Genomic DNA, 19,206 nt, shown 5'->3' with positions numbered 1-19,206 from the left:
AAAAGGATCAGACTTTCTACGAGCGTGGAATTTTCAAGTTGTCAGAGAGATGGCAAAAGAACAAAATGGAAAATACCTTACAGATTAAACTTCGTTCCAAGTAAAAGAAAAATTTTTATTTCATTGAACAAATCGGCAATTACTTAGTTGCCAACCCAATAGTAATGATAATTTTCACAATGATCATAGATAAAGTATTGCGACGATTAAACACTAGAGACACCAGTAAACGTTAAGACATTACTATAGCGAGTAACCTCGATAGTCATCGTCCTTCTTAGCATTTCGACAAATTTGAAAATTCATTTGTACGCTGATCGATTATACTTCTTTGATTTTATTAGGATCTGCAAAACGTGAAAATGTTAAAAATGTAATTGTTGTCACGCAACTGAACGTTTCAATGCGAATTTAATCAGAGTACTTTAATTTTACAACGATTTTGAGGTTGTTGGCAGTCGAGTTGTTAACGCCTTAACTTTCGCACTCCTAAGTGCTCGAGGTATGTTAAATTAAGAAAGAATTGTTTTAAACCGCATCAATTTTATTAAATTTGAAACTATGTTTCGCTTTCTGTGCATGTACAGGAGCTTTCATCATCAGCGAATCGAATGACGTTAATTTTCTCTTCGTAATCATATGGAAGCAAGTTTAAACGTTGTTGCACAGTTGTAGAATGACACGTGTCGATAAAAATTAATGCATTTACTCTTTGGTGCACAGGATTTCAGAGAATAAAATAGACTTTGTGTGGCACAGAAATTTTGTTGCGTTTTAAATTGAACAAAATTGGTATATTTTTATTAACAAAGGAATCACATAATATAAAATCATAAAAAGGTGATAATAATTCAATTCAATTTGTTGTTACAGTGCCACGTGGGTTCGTGAACGCGCATGCAGCTATTGCAATATTTCGAGATGTGTCTGAAAATGTTCCACCATGCATTACCGTGTATGAAAAAGATGAGACATTTTTAATCCCACCGTGCCTCAAAGAGTTAAAGAAGTTAAAGTAAAATTTACTTTGATTTAGTTTATGGTTTGCATTTCCGTCTTTTCGGCGAGGTGAACCAAATGGAATGAATTTATAACGCTTATTCAAATGTAGTTTGCCAAGGGAAATTACAGTGAGTGTAGAAAGTATTCGTACACCTTTTAAAACAGAATAACTTTTTTATAATTAGGCAAAGGGGTCTAGATTTTTTGGGGATGATAGTGGGATATTTATCTCGCCAACGAATTGCAATTTTTGAAAATAATTTTTTAGCCCTTGTCTAGTAAAGTAATCACTCTAACATCCCCCCCCCCAAAAAAAATTTAGACCGCTTGACCTAATTATAATAATTTTATTACGTTTTAAAAGGTGTACGAATACTTCCTACACCCACTGTACTGACAATAACTGACGAAATAATAAACATCTTCCGAAAAAGGAAATTGTTTTTCAGTATCTTTAGTTTAGAAAAATGTAGACAAATTTTACAACCTTCTACGTGCGGATATCAACAACAGATTAAAGCACATCCTAAAAGCTTGCACATTGAACACTTGTAAATATCTTACGAACAATATGCTATTGATGTCAGATTTTTGCAAATATTTTCGTACATAATTTCTCATTATTTATAAACCTGTTACATTGAAATATATGTGTCAGTTATGTTGTATCATGTTAGAATGTGCGTCACCAGACACACAGTAATTCTTAGTAAAAAATATTTCGAATAAAAATGAATCAGTGCGCAGTTTCTAAAACGTTACAATACTGAATATTGATAGAAAAGATTTTTCGATTCCGTAAGAAAAAAAAAACAATCATTGCGATCTTCTTCAACATAACTGTATATCATTTACATGTAAATCGATTCTTAGGTCGAAAAAGAATTAGTTTAAATCAGGAGTGTCAAACTTGCGGCCCGAGATGAACATTTTTGATGTCAAGTATCAGGACGTAAACAACAATTTAACATTATATATGTTTATTACAATGAACTAGTCAAAATAAAAATATTTGTTTCTATGAACATTGATTCTTTTTTTTTCTGCGGCCCACCTAAAGTTAACACTTAGCCAACCGAATGGGGAGATCTCCCCGTTTAAAATTCAGTCGATCGATGACCGAATGGATGATTACTGAAAAATGAAAAATGATTGCTTAATTTTATTAAGATTTGCAAAAACTACGAATGCTGATGAAGTAATTGACGCCATATGTTTGTTTCGTAACTTTTGTTCAATTGAATGAAATATTTTAATTTTATGAACATTTTTGAGGTTTCTAGCGCGGTCGTGGAAGTGTTAAGCATTGTTTATTCGGCCCAAGTTAGCTTTTGAGTTTGACACCCCTGCTTTAAATGTTACGATTATTGTCCGGAGCACCTATAAGATCGCATAAGATCACCGTGCGTCGCCTAAATCAGCCATACACACACGCGTGTCGTTGTTTGCAATCTCGAGTACGGTGTCCTAGACTCGGGGGGCGCGTGTCAACATAGACTAAACCGGTACATCGTCTAATAACTCCTCCTCCTCCCCCCCTCCCCCGCGCAAATCACGAGAATTTCGAACAAATTCCATCGGTCCATGTGTTGCCGAATTTATGGATTCCCTTTGGTAGGCCCGGCACAATTCACGAGCGCGCGAGAATTTTCCTAGCGGCGCAGGGTGCTGCCGAGCGCGCATGTGCGTGCATCTACATACGCGGGCACACACGCGCACGCACACGTACGTAGGTGTGCACAGTGGTGGCCTTGGGTGGTGCGTGTGATATGAGGTCCTGTAGGAATTCACTGCTGGGCGTAAATTCTCTGGCCTGGTCTCCTCCACCATCTAGTTGCCGGCTCCCTTTGGGGTGGACTCTAAAGTCCACCCCCTTAGAGCTGGCCGTCCGACCGGCCACCCCATATTTCTCGGTCTCTTTCCCTCTCCCGGGCTCTCTCCCGGTCTCTCCTCTGACCATCCTCGCCGCCGCCTCCAGCGACAACATTCTGCAGCCCGACACGAGGGTGACCACCCCTTCCGAGAGAATGGACCGAGGACAGTGACGCTCAAGCTCGCGCGCTTACCGATCGCCCGGCCGCGATAAGGAATGTTTCTTTTTTTATCGCCGTGTCTTTTTCTTTCCGCGTTACCGGCCTCCCCACGGGATTACTTCGGCTTTATTGCTTTTAATTACTTGACACGGGTTGGAAACCGCGCGCGCAGAACCCGCGGCAATCGCCAAGGAGGTGTTGATGCTTGGCTGGATACGCCTGGGGCGGCGCGCTGCAGGCAACCTGCGGCTCACTTTTCTTAGACACCGCCACGATGTCGGAATAACTTTTCAATTTATTTCATTAAGATTCTACTTTTGCTTCGCCCGCGACACCGCCGAACGCCAGCTCGATCCTTCGAGCGCGTCGATCTCTCGTCGCGGTTCCTTCGGAAACGTTCTTTGGAAATGTCCGGCTACGCGGTACAGGCTCTCGTTGGCGGGCGTAACTATTCACGTAAATTGTTGGAGTAATATTAATCGACTAGGTTGACAAATTAGGACCTGTTCGAGGCCGCAGTTTAAGGACCTTCGCGATTTTGAAGTGGTACGTGCAGTATCCGTAAGTATGACTTTTGTTACTTATGTATATATAAGTAATTGTTACTTGTATGAAAAGTCAAAAACACGTTTTTCTCTGGATCATTCACATCTGTATCTTAAACCAGAATTACTTGAAAATCATCGGAAGAGCGCCGGTTATCGTTGCTTCGGTTATCGATTTTTTCCTTTGGTTCTAATTTCTGCACCAATCGGACGTTTGTAAAATAATAAAGTATGCATTTAATGACCTGACAGAATGTTCGGAACCACTGTTACCACGAGGTGATTTTTACAAGCGATTAAACAACGATGTACACGACCAGCAGATTTGCATTTCTTGTTCAGAAAATTTTAAACGTGTAAACGACTGCCGAGACTTGGCCTGAAAACGACGCTGCAACGCCTTCGTCGAAGAATCCCCTAAAAGATTTAAAAATACGCTGTTCACACTAGAATGCCCCTTAAAGCGTGTTCCTGCTTGGATGGCTTCGAAAAATCGGTACCTAAAGCTTTTCCACTGTTCGTTCCAGATCGCGGCGACTGCCAATTGGACGAAGATTCGACGGAATTACAATGGCAATGCAAGTAAACCTGGAATATAATCGCGCCACCTTATCAGCGCGCAGAGATTCCACGCACGTACGTACGGAGAACATCCTGAGCCCGGTAAGTGGCGTATGGAGATATCCGAAGGGGGGATTGGATAGCTCGAATGGTTCGCGAGGGTGCCGGTGAAGGGTGGTACTGTGCCGCCGAAGGGTGAAGAAGCTCGGATACAGAGAGGCAAGGAGAAACCGTGAGACACTGAAATGGAAGACGATACGGAAAACGGAAGGGAAACAGGATAGACAGAGAGCGAGGGAAGGAGGAAGAAACGGGAGAAAGGAGAGCACGCGGAATGGGAGAAAAGAATTAAAGAAAAGAAGAAAGCGTGGGTAATGAGAGAAGAACGTGGACTCGAATATCGTCCTCTAGTTTCACGTTGGTTGTCTTTCTTCCTCGTAGTCAGGCTTCAAAATGTGAGCCGTTTATTTTGAAAGTGGCATAAGTCACTTTACCGTAATGAAAAGTGGTGATTTTGTTCATGTTTATACGAAATTATTTATACTGAGAAGAATATCAGTATCCTGAGACAATAAATACAAGTAAATCTTCATATTTTTAAACGTGTTAAAACGCAAACCCTTAAATATATCGACTTAAAGACAAAGTGACTTGTGCCACTTCCAAAATAAACGGCTCATATGTTACTCCACCGTTCGATGGAGTAGTGAATGTTAACAAATTATAATTTAGCATAGGGTTAGTCCGCGTGAGTTCGGCTAACGGTAGAGACCTGTGTGCCAGTGTAAATACAATAATTTCCTCCTAATTCGCGCTAAAATTGCGCACAAAAGTGGACAATTCGGGAAGAGAAGATGCGATTATTCGAACCTAGTTTTATAGTTGTTGACAATCGATGGAAATAAAAACGAACCGGAAGGCTCGAATAATTGTATCTCCTCTTCCCAAAATTGTTCATTTTCGTGCGCAACTAAGCTCGAATTATGGAGAAATAATTGACCTCCTCTTTCAAAATTGTTCATTTTTGTTTCTGAGCGTCGATCAGAGAGAATTTACTGGATACAGGGTGGACCGCAGAACGTGATCAGCTTAATTTATTCTGCTGCTACTAGTTTTAATTGGATATTTTTGCGCAAAAATTGCACGATTTGAGGAGAGCTTTAAGACGATTGTGTACCAAATTTTTTGTCAACCCTTCTTTTCCGGAGTTATCAAGGTTTTTTCATAGATAAACCTACAATTGTTCTTTAGATTTGGAAAAAATTATATGTTATGACTGCAGAATTCGTCTCAGCAAAGGATGGGTACAGAAAAATTGTAGGTCAACCTAAATAAAACTGAAGGTGACGTTGACAACTCCGGAAAAAAAGAGTTGACAAAAATTTGGTAGAATCATCTTAAAGCTCTCCTTAAACAATGTTACTCAAATCGAAACATTAGCCACAGAATAAATTAAGCTGATCACTTAAAATCGACTTAAAAACAAAGTGACTTATGTCACTTTCAAAATAAACGGCTCATGTGTACGTCGATGTTGCAAGCAATGAAAGAACGCGAGAGAGAGAGAGAGAGAGAGAGAGAGAGAGAGAGAGCTTGTTGAAAGTCGAACTCGATGAAATACGTGACCAGCTCTCGATCAGGCAAGAAATTATTCAGAGAGTCAACAATACGCAGAAACGAAGATGACCGCTTTCTTCGTAGTTCCGTCGACGAAGTCAACGGAAAGTTCCTTTCGAACAATTTCAGCCAAGTTTCCGTTTCACGTATGCCGACAGGGTTTGACCAGTTACAATGCTCCAGATTTGTTTCACATATCATTCGTTGAATCGATCCTTCTAACTTTTTATAACCTTGACAATTACTGTCACATTATCTCGCAGTTGCGACTTTTCCGCTCGGAAAATAAATTGTGTTCGATGTTAAATTTCAACCCGGTAGGCAGAACGTTTGATCTTTAACCCCTTGATATACGATTTTCCTCGCAGTTGTTGCGATTAGAAATTTTTCGATTGCAATAATTTCGTAGAAGGGAAAGCAAATTGATGCTTATTGCTGTGCGCCTAAATTTACCTGAATGCTTAAATATTGATCACACGGGATTAGAATTTTGTTCCAATTTTAAAGGACAGAATAAAATCTACACTTAATAAGTTATCATTAGAAATTTTTATGACGAGTCGGACTCGTCGAAGTACGGCAAGGGGTTGATTAGCAGTTGAAATTCAAAGAGACGCGATACAAAATCCTTTCGCATTGAGAATGGTGCGTGTTTCTCGATTCGAATTTTCAAAAATCAGACATCAGATTTTACTGTCATCGATCTTTCGTAATTTAATTTCGCGAATCGATCGAATCAGTTTTAGAGAACGTCGCGGTAAGCTTTTCAGATGATAGAGGCACCTTTTTAGACGATAGGCCAACCCAATACGTCTGCATTTACGGTATTTGAATGTTTATATTTAAATACTAGCGGATAGTATATACGTAATAGTATGTTCGTAATTACTGGACCGCGGATTTTATGCGTCCGTTGCAGAAATGAGTGAACGAAACGAGCGGAAAGAGACAAGAGAAGAACCTTTGCATTTAACTTCAGCATTTCGCGATTGAACGAACAGAAGGAGAAAGAGGCGTGCATCTGAATGGCGTACATTAAATCTGCGGTTGACAAACTCTGAGCGATAGACGGAATGGAAACAGAATCGTTAATCTTCGGACAATTACGGCCGGTTGATGGCGGCGCGACTCGATCCCGCGATCCACAGTCCTCTCGATCCACCCGCCACGAAGAGGGAACGTCCAGTTCGCTCGAAGGCCGACACTGCTCGCGGGCTAATATCATGGTTGAGCGACAACCGGCTAATTCTTGCTTGGGGCCAATTCCGGCCGCGTCCTTGGGTGTGCTTTTGCCGGTTTAATAATGCAGTGCGCCACTGTGTCAGTGTGCCAATTCCTCCCTGGGCAGCCGTGGCATGGCGACAAGTCGCCGCGATGCAGTCTTTCCGCCTGAAACTTTCATCGCCAGCCGACATCCCTTATTTAGTCGCGACGGTGACAGGACTTCGAATAAGAGTACAGGATTTCAGGCAGCTGAATCTTGGGAGTGTCGGGACATTTGCGAGCCTCGCAAAATCGGTAAGTTATTCTTGTTGCACTCTGGACGCGCTCGTTGCGCGGAAACTTGTCACATGTGTTCCGATTAGTACCCAGTTGAAAAGACCACCAATCTGTGTGCAGCTGACGGCATGTCAGAGGATGACGATCCTTCTTTTTCTTCGTTCGCCGCTTTGAAATGCTTTTGACGCTCGTCGGCTTCTTGACATTATCGGCTAGCTTATTCTGTTAAATTTTGGTCAAACTAGTAGTAGTTTCTTCTTATACAAGATTTCTTCTATTTCTCAAATTTCAAATCCACTTTCATAGATTCGCGGGATAATTGAAACTGACAGTGCTATAACTGATTCAATTAAACGGTAAAATGTCGCTGACTGCGACACGTAAAATCGTCAACGCTAGAAATTAGTGAGCTTTTATCTGCCTGCTTCGTTACGTTTGCTGCGTACGATTTTGCGAATCGGTCATTTAGCATTTATGACGTAGTAATTGCTGGCAATGTTAATGTGCAAACCTGTTTAATATTTGATCGAGCTTCGAGGCATCGACTACGGCTCATCCGTTATTTAGAAATGGTAGAAATCTTAATGCGCCCTTCCCAGCCGGGTCGCCAAAATTCAGAATTTATTTATCCCACGTTCCGGCTTTTAGCGAGCAGATGTCCGAGTCGGTTGTTTGACCGGCGCAAAGAAAACACTCATTAAAGAAACTCCATTAGACGCGAAGTCTTTCTTTCTGTGGCCCGTCTTCTTTATTAAGGTAACTGCAAAGTGAAGTGAAAGCAAAAGTATCTAAATATTTAGTCTACGAAGTGTTAGACGAAGTTTCCGGTTGTCTAACCCGCTCGTCCCAACTTCTCAATTCTTCTTGGACTTTCACGTAGATCAAATACTGTTACAGAAATTAATGTCGTCCCGTTAGCTTCTTATTCGTGGAAAGAAATTACTTCGCGATACATATTACCGTTGCGGTTTGCCACGGCGACTGACGTCAAGCGTTCTATTAATACAGAACAGAAGAAATGACATCCAGTTGTCATGTCAAAGATTCACGTGCACATGACACTTCGTGTCTCGATCGCCAAAATCTGCGACACGTGTCCTGCAGAAATAACAGCAGTTTAACAAATCGGTGTATTTAATAATCTCGCTCTAAACTTTTCATTTACATTCTCAATGTAAAACAATGTAAAACGATGCAATGAATATTTTGCTTCGAGAAAATTAGCAACGACGAACGTATTCTAATTTCACTTCAGAATTAAATTACTTGCTAAGTTTCTTCCAAAGTTAATGCGATTTAAATCGCTGTTTCCATCGAAAAATTACTTAGAAAACGTCTCATCGTTAATGGTAGACTTCGAAAAATTATGAAATCATCGTCTGTGTTTAGATAATATGTTAACGTTTTAGTAAAACGATTTTACCGAACAACTCAAAATTAGTATTTCGTAAATTACTGAACTTAATATTAATATCTCGAGAAATGACTGAATATAATATATTAATATTTCGAGAAATGAGCCGTTTATTTTGAAAGTGGCATAAGTCACTTTTTCAAAAAAATCGAGTTAATGGTAACGCTAATTACAATTGAACGGTATCTTTCCATTTTAAAAAAATTTGCAATCAATAAGTTGAGGACCATTGAGATTTGTTCGAGAGAAGTTTTGCTAATTAATGGTATAACAAACATGTTTATTTTGAAAATGGCGTAAGTCGCTGTATTCGGGAAATTAATTGCGGGGCTTAGTGTAAAAGAAATAGAAACGTGTGATAAGTGTGTGCGAAGTATTGTTTTGAATTATTTTCAGTATTTTTAAAAAAGTTGTAATCACTGGACTTATTTTTACAAGTGCAAAAGAATAGTGCAGTTTTGTAAATTATATTATAGTGATGTGGCGGCTACCTCCAAACCCGCCAGCAGATGGCTATAAAATGTTTTAGACACTAACTTTAGATGAAAAAGATGAATTTCTAACTTTGGATTTGTCACCAAAAAGAGGAAGACCTAGGCGTTATTCACAAATAGACATGGATCCGTTATACGCTGCATCTCGCCCTGTTTCTTCAGCAAAATACAAAGACACGATGGACTTGCTTAATTATATACCCCCAATATACCACAGTTATTTGAAAAATTTGAAACAAAACACGATTTCCGAGGACTTAATCACTCCTATCGATGACGAAAATTAAATTGAACGGATGTATTTTCATATAAATTACTTATACTTATGTTTCAAAATGTACTAATTATTTTTGTATTTTATGAATATTAAAATAAAAAATACTTAAATCAAACCTTTATATTAAATATGTTGATGGTATAAATTATTATTATATATGTAATTTATTCAACAATTTTAGTAAATCGTTGTCCTTTCAAAACATCACATCGGTAAAATACGTCGGACAAAATTAATATATGTCAGTCATTTTTCTGAACTATTTATTTTGAAAGTGGCTCAAGTCACTTTACCGTAATGAAAAGTGGTGATTTTGTAATGTTTATACGAAATTATTTATACTGAGAAAAATATCAGTATCCTGAGATAACGAATACAAGTAAATCTTCTCGAAAGCTAGCATCCATATTTTTGAACGTGTTAAAACGCAAACCCTTAAACATCTCGACTTCAAAACAAAGTGACTCATGCCACTTTCAAAATAAACGGCTCAAATCACTGAACTTTTAAGTAGATCAACGGCCGTTAAAGGGCCTGTTAAAAATCCGTCGGTAGCCAAAGCAATGAAATGTAAAACAGTGTGAAGATGAAAATAAAATCAACTTTTCAGGTCGCAGAGAGCTCTCTAACTCTCCGGGCGAACCGCGAAACAGGAAAAGCACGAGCGCGCCGAGAACTTGAGCGTTCCCACTCGACGACGACGGTGGGAACTCTCGAGTTTCGTTATAAATTTCTATAAACGCGATAGAAGTGGCCGAACATTCGTTATCGGGTTTACAAGCCTTTATTATCGACAGCTTAAACGGCCTCGATTGACCCGGCTAGGAATTATTCTGTTTCAGGATCGCGGCGAGCCGAGTAAAATGGAGGGGGGAGGTGGGGCGACGGATAAAGAGATATCAACGCGGATTTACTTGGTATATCCCGCCAGCAGCGGGAAACGCTGCTCGCAGCTCTCGATCCGGTCGTCTCAAGGATGGAAGGATCCTCCGCAGATATTCACCTTCGAATCCTGAAGAAACGAACAAGCCGGCGCAGCGCCGAACTCGATCGCCATAATTTACGACGTCGATGTACCGAGAGAACGTTATCATGCGATTCTGATCAGCGGCAGGAGACTTCGACCCCGCGATACAAAAAACCATTCCGAGATCTCTCGTCGAGGTCGTTACTCGAACTCGCCGAGTAATGAGGGACTATCGAAACCGAAGACAAAGTCGCCCAAGATACAGACTCGTTGCGCGTGTTTTCTGCGCTGATCATTCATTAGTTAACGGCGCGATTCGACGGGAACCGCGAGCAAGGGAGCCGTCGGAAAACGATGCCGCATTCCCGTGGAATTCGTTCGATTGACCAGACTCGCGTTTCTTTGCTCGTTCGCTTCTTTCTTGCAGCCGCTTTCATTTAGTGTCTTGATATCAACGTCTATGTAACAACGCGATGACCTCATCGCGGAAGTTTGCGGAGGTGTGACGCGTTCAACGAATATGCAAATTGTACGCTGGAAGCATGGAACGTTTACAACATATACAGAAATGCACGCTACGGCGCGGAAGACTTTTTTCATATTTTTACGGTAGGTACAGGGTCCCGCGAAACTGATCACGCACTATTTAGAACGGGAAAACTTGATCAAAGTTGTAGATCTTTGAAATGTTAGAGACGCCAGTTCACTAGACAACGTCGACAAATTTCTTTTTAAAAGCTTCAATCACTTGGAAAATAATCACGTTTTTTAAAACTATTTTTATCTGCGTCTTCGATTATACGTACTGTATGTATATTATATACATATATATTATATACATACAGTGTGTATAATCGAATTAATTTCTGAACAAATTCTGAGTATAAAAAGATTATTTTTTATAATTTGCGAAATATGTAGAACATAGGTACAATTTCTTAATAATTAATAATTTTGGACGATATATATATATATCGTTTTAAAAAATTATTAATCATTAGAAGTATTATTAAATTAAATTCATGGAACTGAATGGAACTTATCTCAGTATAAAAAGATTAATTTTTATAATTTGCGAAATATATAGAACATAGGTACAATCTCTTAAAAAAATATATATATGTGCAAAATATAACATATATTATTGAGATTCTTTAATGACAAAACATATTTCTGTCAAGGTTCCATGAATTTAATTTATTTCTACAAAAATATGCGCTTGTATAAATTTTAGCAATAACTCTAATATCGCATTTTATGTAAATAGAGTTAAATTGAACTCTTGTTCTATTATTTCCTTTGAAATTATGCTTGTCAGATTTGTTTTGTCATTAATAATTTGCTTATACATTATTTTCAACATACCAACAAGTTTCTTAACCATGATGGCTGCAACTCACTTTATGTTCAGGCATGATGCTTAAAACTGCAATAATTTATATTATGTACAATATATATTATTATATATAATATAAATTATATTTAATAATTATAAATTATACCATATAAAATATATTATATATTATATACAATATATATTATTATATATATTATATATAATATTATAATATAATATAATAATATTATATATATTATATTATAATATAATATAATAGTACTGTATAATTTACATTTTTCTACAACCGATATACTAGCTATTAAATGGAAGGAATAGGGGCTCAGGTAACTGTTTTCATGTGCCATAAACTGACGTCCGCTTGAATGACTAATTTCGAAAGGTTTGTTGTTTGTTTCCTAGAGACTGCAGAAAACAAATGAATCATAGAATAAACACAGCTATTCGATACATTTCATAAATATATCATTATAATAGTGACTACCGTCATAAACGGTGATTGAATATTGTAAACAATTGTAAAGTACAATTGTTTAATGTTATTTGATACAATTATTAGCAACTTCATCATTGAAAATAACAAATATATTTGTAGGTTATTTATGCTGCGTGTTTTAATTAATTGCTAATCGCAAAGTTACAATAAAGTAACTTTAAATAACTAGTAAATACATGACACGCATACTATTTTACATTTGCATGTATCACACTATGTATGTCAAATACAACTGGATTTATTGCAATTGTTTCTAGTAAATTCAAAAAGTAAGTATTATAATTCTTGTCTAAGAACGAATAATTTGACTGTATCATATATTGTTCTTTTCCTCTTTTTCTTCATTTTCTTCTTTTTCTTCTCCTTTTCTGTGTATTCCTTTTTATTTATAACTTTATTTAGTGTTAGTTTTACATTTACTGCAATTGTTTGTAGTAAATTCAAAAAGTAAGTATTATAATTCTTGTCTAAGAACGAATAATTTGACTGTATCATATATTGTTCTTTTCCTCTTTTTCTTCATTTTCTTCTTTTTCTTCTCCTTTTCTGTGTATTCCTTTTTATTTATACCTTTATTTAGTGTTAGTTTTACATTTACATGCGGTTTTAACCCTCCAGTGCACGGGTGAAGGTCCAAGGAACTCAATAATACCTTGCTGGTATTTTTATTAATAAATTAATTCCTTTTTCTTATAGTAAGGTTGTTGCTACATTGCATAAGATTTTCAAAAATAAATGGGTCTCATTAAAGAATTTTTAATCATTTAAGGAAGACTAGAAAATGTGATAATTTTTTGGCTCTATGTATATCTGGCTGATCTCAAGTATTTTTGTACAGGTACCATGCGATACACAAATGAAACAACGGGATCGCAAAAACATTAATCTTAACGAGTTGAAATAGTACAGGCAAGGATATTGAATGTCGACATAATTAATCTTGAAAGAAGATTGGATTCTCTTTCACTGTGTTCTAATAATAAAAAAGGAAACGTCAGCGATAATGTCAAAGGATACCATGAAAAATGGAGCATGATAATTCATAGTTATAACCGTCATACATTGCTGCGGAATAAATATCTGAACGCTGATTAAATAAACATTGCAATGGGTAGAACTTTCAATTAATTCTTTCGTTAACATGTTTGATAGAGAAAAGAATCGCCAATGAAATATATGAATATGTTTTTACGTAAATGAAAATCGTCTGTTTTCTCATTTTCATTCGCTCATCCATTGAACAAATTTATTTGCGAATATGGGAGATCAGGATCGAAAGTAACACGGCAGTTACATTTAAAAAAATGTATACATAATTTAAAATCTAATAAAGTTATCATTGAAAGTTTTTAATATATAATAGTATGCAAAACGCATATTTCAATATGAATAGTATTACTTGAATTATGTTAATATGCAACCGAATTCTGAGCTACGGGAAAGTAACATTTTCCCCGGTCTCCATTTTGTGTTGATAACTTTAACAACATTACTCGTTGAAAATCGGAGATACGGTGAAATAATCATTAACTAATACACATATTAAAATTTACGTAAGCACTATTAGTGGTTTCATAGCCGCTCTAATGTTTATTACGTTATTATTGACATAAAAGTGTTAATAATAAAAAAATCAAAATCAATTGTTCTTACTTTGCACATAAATAGCGAAGAAGTCCAAGTTCGATTGAGTAGAAACAAGTGTATTGAATACGTACCTTTTTCTTACAATTTTGCTTACAACCCTGAATACAAATTATGAACAAGAATGAATAATTAGTAGCGGTCTGACAGACCGGCAATAGTAGTTAAGGTTATTTATAACTTATTTAGTTAGTTATAACTAAGTTATTAAATAGCTAGGTAATATTAATAATATTAATAATATAATATATAATATTAATATATAATAATATTAATAATATAATATATAATATTAATAATATAATATATAATATTAATATATAATAATATTAATAATATAATATATAATATTAATATATAGTAATATTAATAATATAATAATAATAGTAACGTAGGAAATATTTTGACATAATCGTCTTTTATTACAAATGTAATAGTTTTTGCTCGATCGTAGTCGAATTGTTATGTCACCCCTACTAAACGCAACATATTTTATTAATAATATTAATAATATTAATATATAATAATATTAATAATATAATATATAATATTAATATATAATAATATTAATAATATAATATATAATAATATTAATAATATAATATATAATATTAATATATAATAATATTAATAATATAATAATAATAGTAACATAGGTAATATTTTGACATAATCGTCTTTTATTACAAATGTAATAGTTTTTGCTCGATCGTAGTCGACTTGTTATGTCACCCCTACTGAACGCAACATATTTTTGTTTTTTTTTTCAGGGAACACGGCTGCATAAATGTTCCGTGTTCCGTTTAAAGCGGACGGTACGTCTGAAAAATGTTAAAACGATGACGCCTTGTGATATATTTATCGTTCAAGAAGAGCAGAAATTTAGAGGTGATTCGTTAGCGTTCAGCGTGCACCCTCATTTTCGGTGATCGATCATCTGTCCATCCATGAGGGAGGGAAAAATCGTGGACAGGTGAGACGCCGCTACGGCGGTCTCGGCTCGTCTTCGTTCCACCCATCTGCCTATTCTCTTCCGTTCACAAAGCAAGTGCAAGCCGTTTTTCGAGAAACTATTTGGCAAAACCTAGCGCGGCGATGTTCTCAGCAGGAGACTATCCGAGACTATCCGGCGAGTAATGCAAGAAGCGGGCACGCCTCTTTCCCTCTTTAACAGATCTCGCTTGCAGATATCCCGACCTGGTTAAATTCATTTTCAGGGACCTCGTGTAATTAACGTCTTCTTCCATTTGTCTTCCGGCGTGGTCGTTAGGGTGCTAGGAAAAACAGCTTTCTCCTTTATTACGATTCCGTTTCTTCAACATTCCTCTTTAACATCCCGACATCGGTACGCGCAAGATGAATGGTTGATACGGCCAATGGCACAAGCTGATTCTGGAATCGAAGGTAACGAATCTGTTATGTATGTGCATCTCCGTTACTGGTAACAATTTTAACCTCGTAACAGCCGTAACAGGTGTTCGTTGCATTTTTAGTAGATCTTATTCTTTAATTACTATAGTAATTTCTCTCTAATTCGCGCTTAGATTGCGCACCAAAACGGACGATTTGGGGAGAGGGGACACGATTATTCAAGCCTTGCGTCTCGTTTTTATAGTAACCGATTGTCAACACTATTACACTTCGCGTTCGTAATGTTATTATATTATATTATGTTATTATTACTATTATATTAATAGTATATAATATATTATTATTATATTATTAAAGTTATTATATTATATTATGTAGTGTATAATATATTATTAGTAATATTATTATTACTTAAAATTATGCTACTTCCGGGAAATGAGGGATTCCTGAGGTCATTTGAAGTAGCTATTTCCTCGGCGAAAATGCAATCCGCGGCTTTGTTTACGAGTTATTAACGAAAAACAGTGACCAATGAGAGGCGAGCTCGGCTGGCGCGAGGCGGTCCCAGCCAACGAGCGCGCAAAGCCTAGTTCCGCTGGTTGGCTCGACCGTCTCGAGGCCGCTGATCTCGCCTCCCATTGGTTACTGTTTTTCGTCAATAACTCGTAAATAACATGGCGGATTGCATTTTCGCCGAGGAAACAGTTACTTCGTACGATCTCAGGAACCCCTCATTTTCCGGGAGTACCATAATTTTGGGACACCCTACTGTAAAAAAGTGTTACTACTGTTTTCTTTTCTTCAATTTCTCTATTGTCATGGGATAATCTGCAATATTTATGGTTATATTTTTCCACTTTCGAGATATTACCACTTAGAGGTCCGATCTTTTCTTACAGTCGCAGATATTTTATAGCGAAAATAGAAATAAATTGTTGTGTGCCTCCTGATACAACATTACTGGCCACGTTCAGGGATAATAAAATACTGTAAACTGTAAAAAATTTTTTAATCTTTTAATCTTCTCGATTCGTAACATTCTTCAGGTTTTCAATTTTCCATCTGTTACATTATGCAACGTCATTTTCGAAGGAAATGATCTATCGCGAAAGTAGAGGCTTCAAATTTTAAAACGAATCCGAGCTTGTTAATGTGCGATTCGATTTTATGAAGTTACAACAGTTTGAATATTGACGACTTTCCGACAATCGAAAGTGTTCTTTTTAATAATAGGGTTCCATGTATTTCCAAAATTTTACACAATGCCGTGTCTGTGTCTACTGTTTTCTTTTCTTCAATTTCTCTATTGTGATGAGATAATCTGCAATATTTATGGTTATATTTTTCCACTTTCGAGATATTACCACTTGGAGGTCCGATCTTTTCTTACAGTCACAGATATTTTATAGCGAAAATAGAAATAAATTGTTGTGCCTCCGGATACAACATTACTGGCCTCGTTCAGGGATAATAAAGTACTGTAAACTCTCCCTGATTGACCCTCAGTTCGGAAACAGAAATTGTTTTTGTAGTTGTTGATAATCGGTAACTATACAAACGAGCGACAAAGCTCGAATAATCGTATCTCCTCTTCCCAAATTGTCCATGTTTATGCACAATCTGAGCATCAATTTGGGAGAAATTACTGTAGTCATGGAAAAATTGTTTGTCAATCATAGGTGTTGTTATTTTAATAACATTTCGAAGCACATGTAGCAATTGAAGGATCTGCTGCAATAAATTAATGAAAAGCAATTAACATTTTAAGTGAGATATATTTCTCTGTCTCTGTGTTGAAATAGCTCCATCTCGAAAGGATTTTTTGTACGAATTTTTGTACGAATGACATAATTTTAAGAGGCTGCACAATTATGTATTCATACGACGAATTATGTCGTTTTGTTCATACGATGGAATATCTTAGTACTGTTGCTATCCTAATATTTGCATAATAATAATTTGCACATTGGACTCGAAAATACCATTTTTACTGTTTCAATAAATAAAATTATATACAAATCAATATATAATTATATATAAATTAAAATATGAAAAGCTACGTCCTTTTTGTGTCCAAATAAAAAATAAGCAGTATGCACTCATTATAGAAATCTAAAACGGGAGTATTGTTATCTTTAAATGATTTGTTTCCGTAATAAAAAGAAAAAGATGCGTCAAAAGCGAAACAACTTTGCATTCGCAAAACTATTGATTATTAAATTTCTCTTAAAATTCGACTCTTTTATGTATGAGAAAGTTTCAAGTCCGTAACTACACTCTTTCCAATTACAACACCATGTCGCGTCTGTCGTATTAATGGTAGATGATCCCGAGATATTATTAACACGTTCCGTGCCACGTGTACCATCGATGGTACACGCTTGCATGTTTACTTAGTGAACTGAACAAATTGTTTACAAGAAATTTAGAACCGAAGAATCAATTTCCACCGCAAGAATGAGCGTTGATAAGTTTTTGTTACGTTGTTATGTGTACGAGAATTAATAATTGCACGTAATACATCAAGTTTTAGTAAAATATCAAAGTGTGAAGATTCGAGTAAAAAAAGCTCGGCACGGAACGTGTTAAAAAAACATGTTACAATTTCAGGCTCGCAGTCGCATCGATTCGAAAGTATTGTTAAAATGTAATTCTTCGAAACAGTATTACTCGTCGCACCGATTAATCCGATGTTCGAGGAAATCCGAAAATTCTTGACGGAATTAATATCTCGGCGAGTGGGAGGTGAGGGTAGGGAGGACAATTTTGGTACCGAACCATTTGATCCGAGACAATGAATAATGAAAGTTGATTCCGCTCGCTTAATTGCGGTCCCGATAAAAACGAACGAAAGCGGAGCTTTGTTTCTCCCGTTATTTATCGACGGCCAACATGTCATCCGACAACACAGTGTAATTAACGTTCCAGACTAATTCGGCTCCCATTGTCGGAACGGGGCTCCGCGGCCCGGCCAAAAATAGACAATTTCCATGTCTTGTTGTGCCTTTTTTTCAGCCGTCTATGGGCCAACGGGGGTGGAGCCGCGTCGACTGACATTGACTGACGTCCAACAGACGTTTCCCATTATTTTGAATAGTAGAAAATCGACGAATCTTCGGAGCAACACGTCGCCCGGTGAATAACGCCGCTTCCACGAAATCCCCGGGCCCCGTGAAATGCAAGACTTTCATCGTTGTACAGTAATATTTTCTCGGGAATTCGTGGGAACATTTAAATCGCTTACCCAAGCGACTTCTGACCGTCTTTCGGGCACACACGTCACCTTCGAAACTCCAAGAATGCTAATTTCGAACCAATTTATGCAAAGGTACGACTTGTTATATTAAAAGGAGTCCATCTTTTAAGAGAATCTTCTCGCGAAGTCTGAATTAGGGTTGATAGAAATTTTTCTGTTGTAAAATCACGTTTTTCTTTTTTTACTTATGATATTTTTTCTCAAGAAGTATTCGACCGATCAACTTGAAATTTTTTATACATATTTTTATTAATAAAGGCAACAAGTAATTTGGTCAGACCCTTTTTTTGAAATTTGATCTATAGCCGGATCGCGACAGCATCATCTGGCGTCTAGGTAAATGAGCAAAAATGCGCATCTAGTATGCTCTACTCAGTGCTTCAAAAGTTTAAAGACGATTGTGAAGAAAAAGAATGTAACGTTAATCGATACTTCTTTTACCAAATTATAGAAAATATTGTAAAGCATAGCATTTTCGTTATCAAAATTCGGTACGAAAAATTCGTACCTATCAGAAATCTGTCAAGAAAAGTTTCAGTAATTGTAATTAAAATTCTTCGAATAAATTGTCAGATTTTAATGCTGGGCTGGTTTGTAGATTCAAAGAAACAATTACTTACAATTACTATTAAGTAATTCGTCGTGAAATATTTATATGTAAATCATAAATTC

At 36.7% G+C, this 19,206-nt stretch overlaps 1 long non-coding RNA gene across 2 annotated transcripts; it reads left to right on the top strand.

The window, feature by feature from the left end:
- Nucleotides 1-2,862: 2,862 nt before the first annotated feature.
- LOC117227323 (uncharacterized) lies at nucleotides 2,863-13,466 on the top strand. Of its 2 annotated transcripts, XR_013035081.1 has the most exons (5): nucleotides 2,863-3,596; nucleotides 4,108-7,276; nucleotides 10,286-11,019; nucleotides 12,363-12,532; nucleotides 13,102-13,466. It is a non-coding gene; the product is annotated as an uncharacterized LOC117227323 (long non-coding RNA). The 2 variants fall into 2 exon arrangements; XR_013035080.1 differs by lacking the exons at nucleotides 12,363-12,532; nucleotides 13,102-13,466 and having other exon boundaries at nucleotides 10,286-12,349.
- The last annotated feature ends 5,740 nt before the right edge of the window (nucleotides 13,467-19,206 follow it).

The sequence above is a fragment of the Megalopta genalis genome, unplaced genomic scaffold (genome assembly GCF_051020955.1).
Source record: "Megalopta genalis isolate 19385.01 unplaced genomic scaffold, iyMegGena1_principal scaffold0020, whole genome shotgun sequence".
NCBI classification, from domain to species: domain Eukaryota; kingdom Metazoa; phylum Arthropoda; class Insecta; order Hymenoptera; family Halictidae; genus Megalopta; species Megalopta genalis.
Note: the sequence above shows the minus strand (reverse complement) of the source record. Positions and strands in the feature narration are given on the sequence as shown.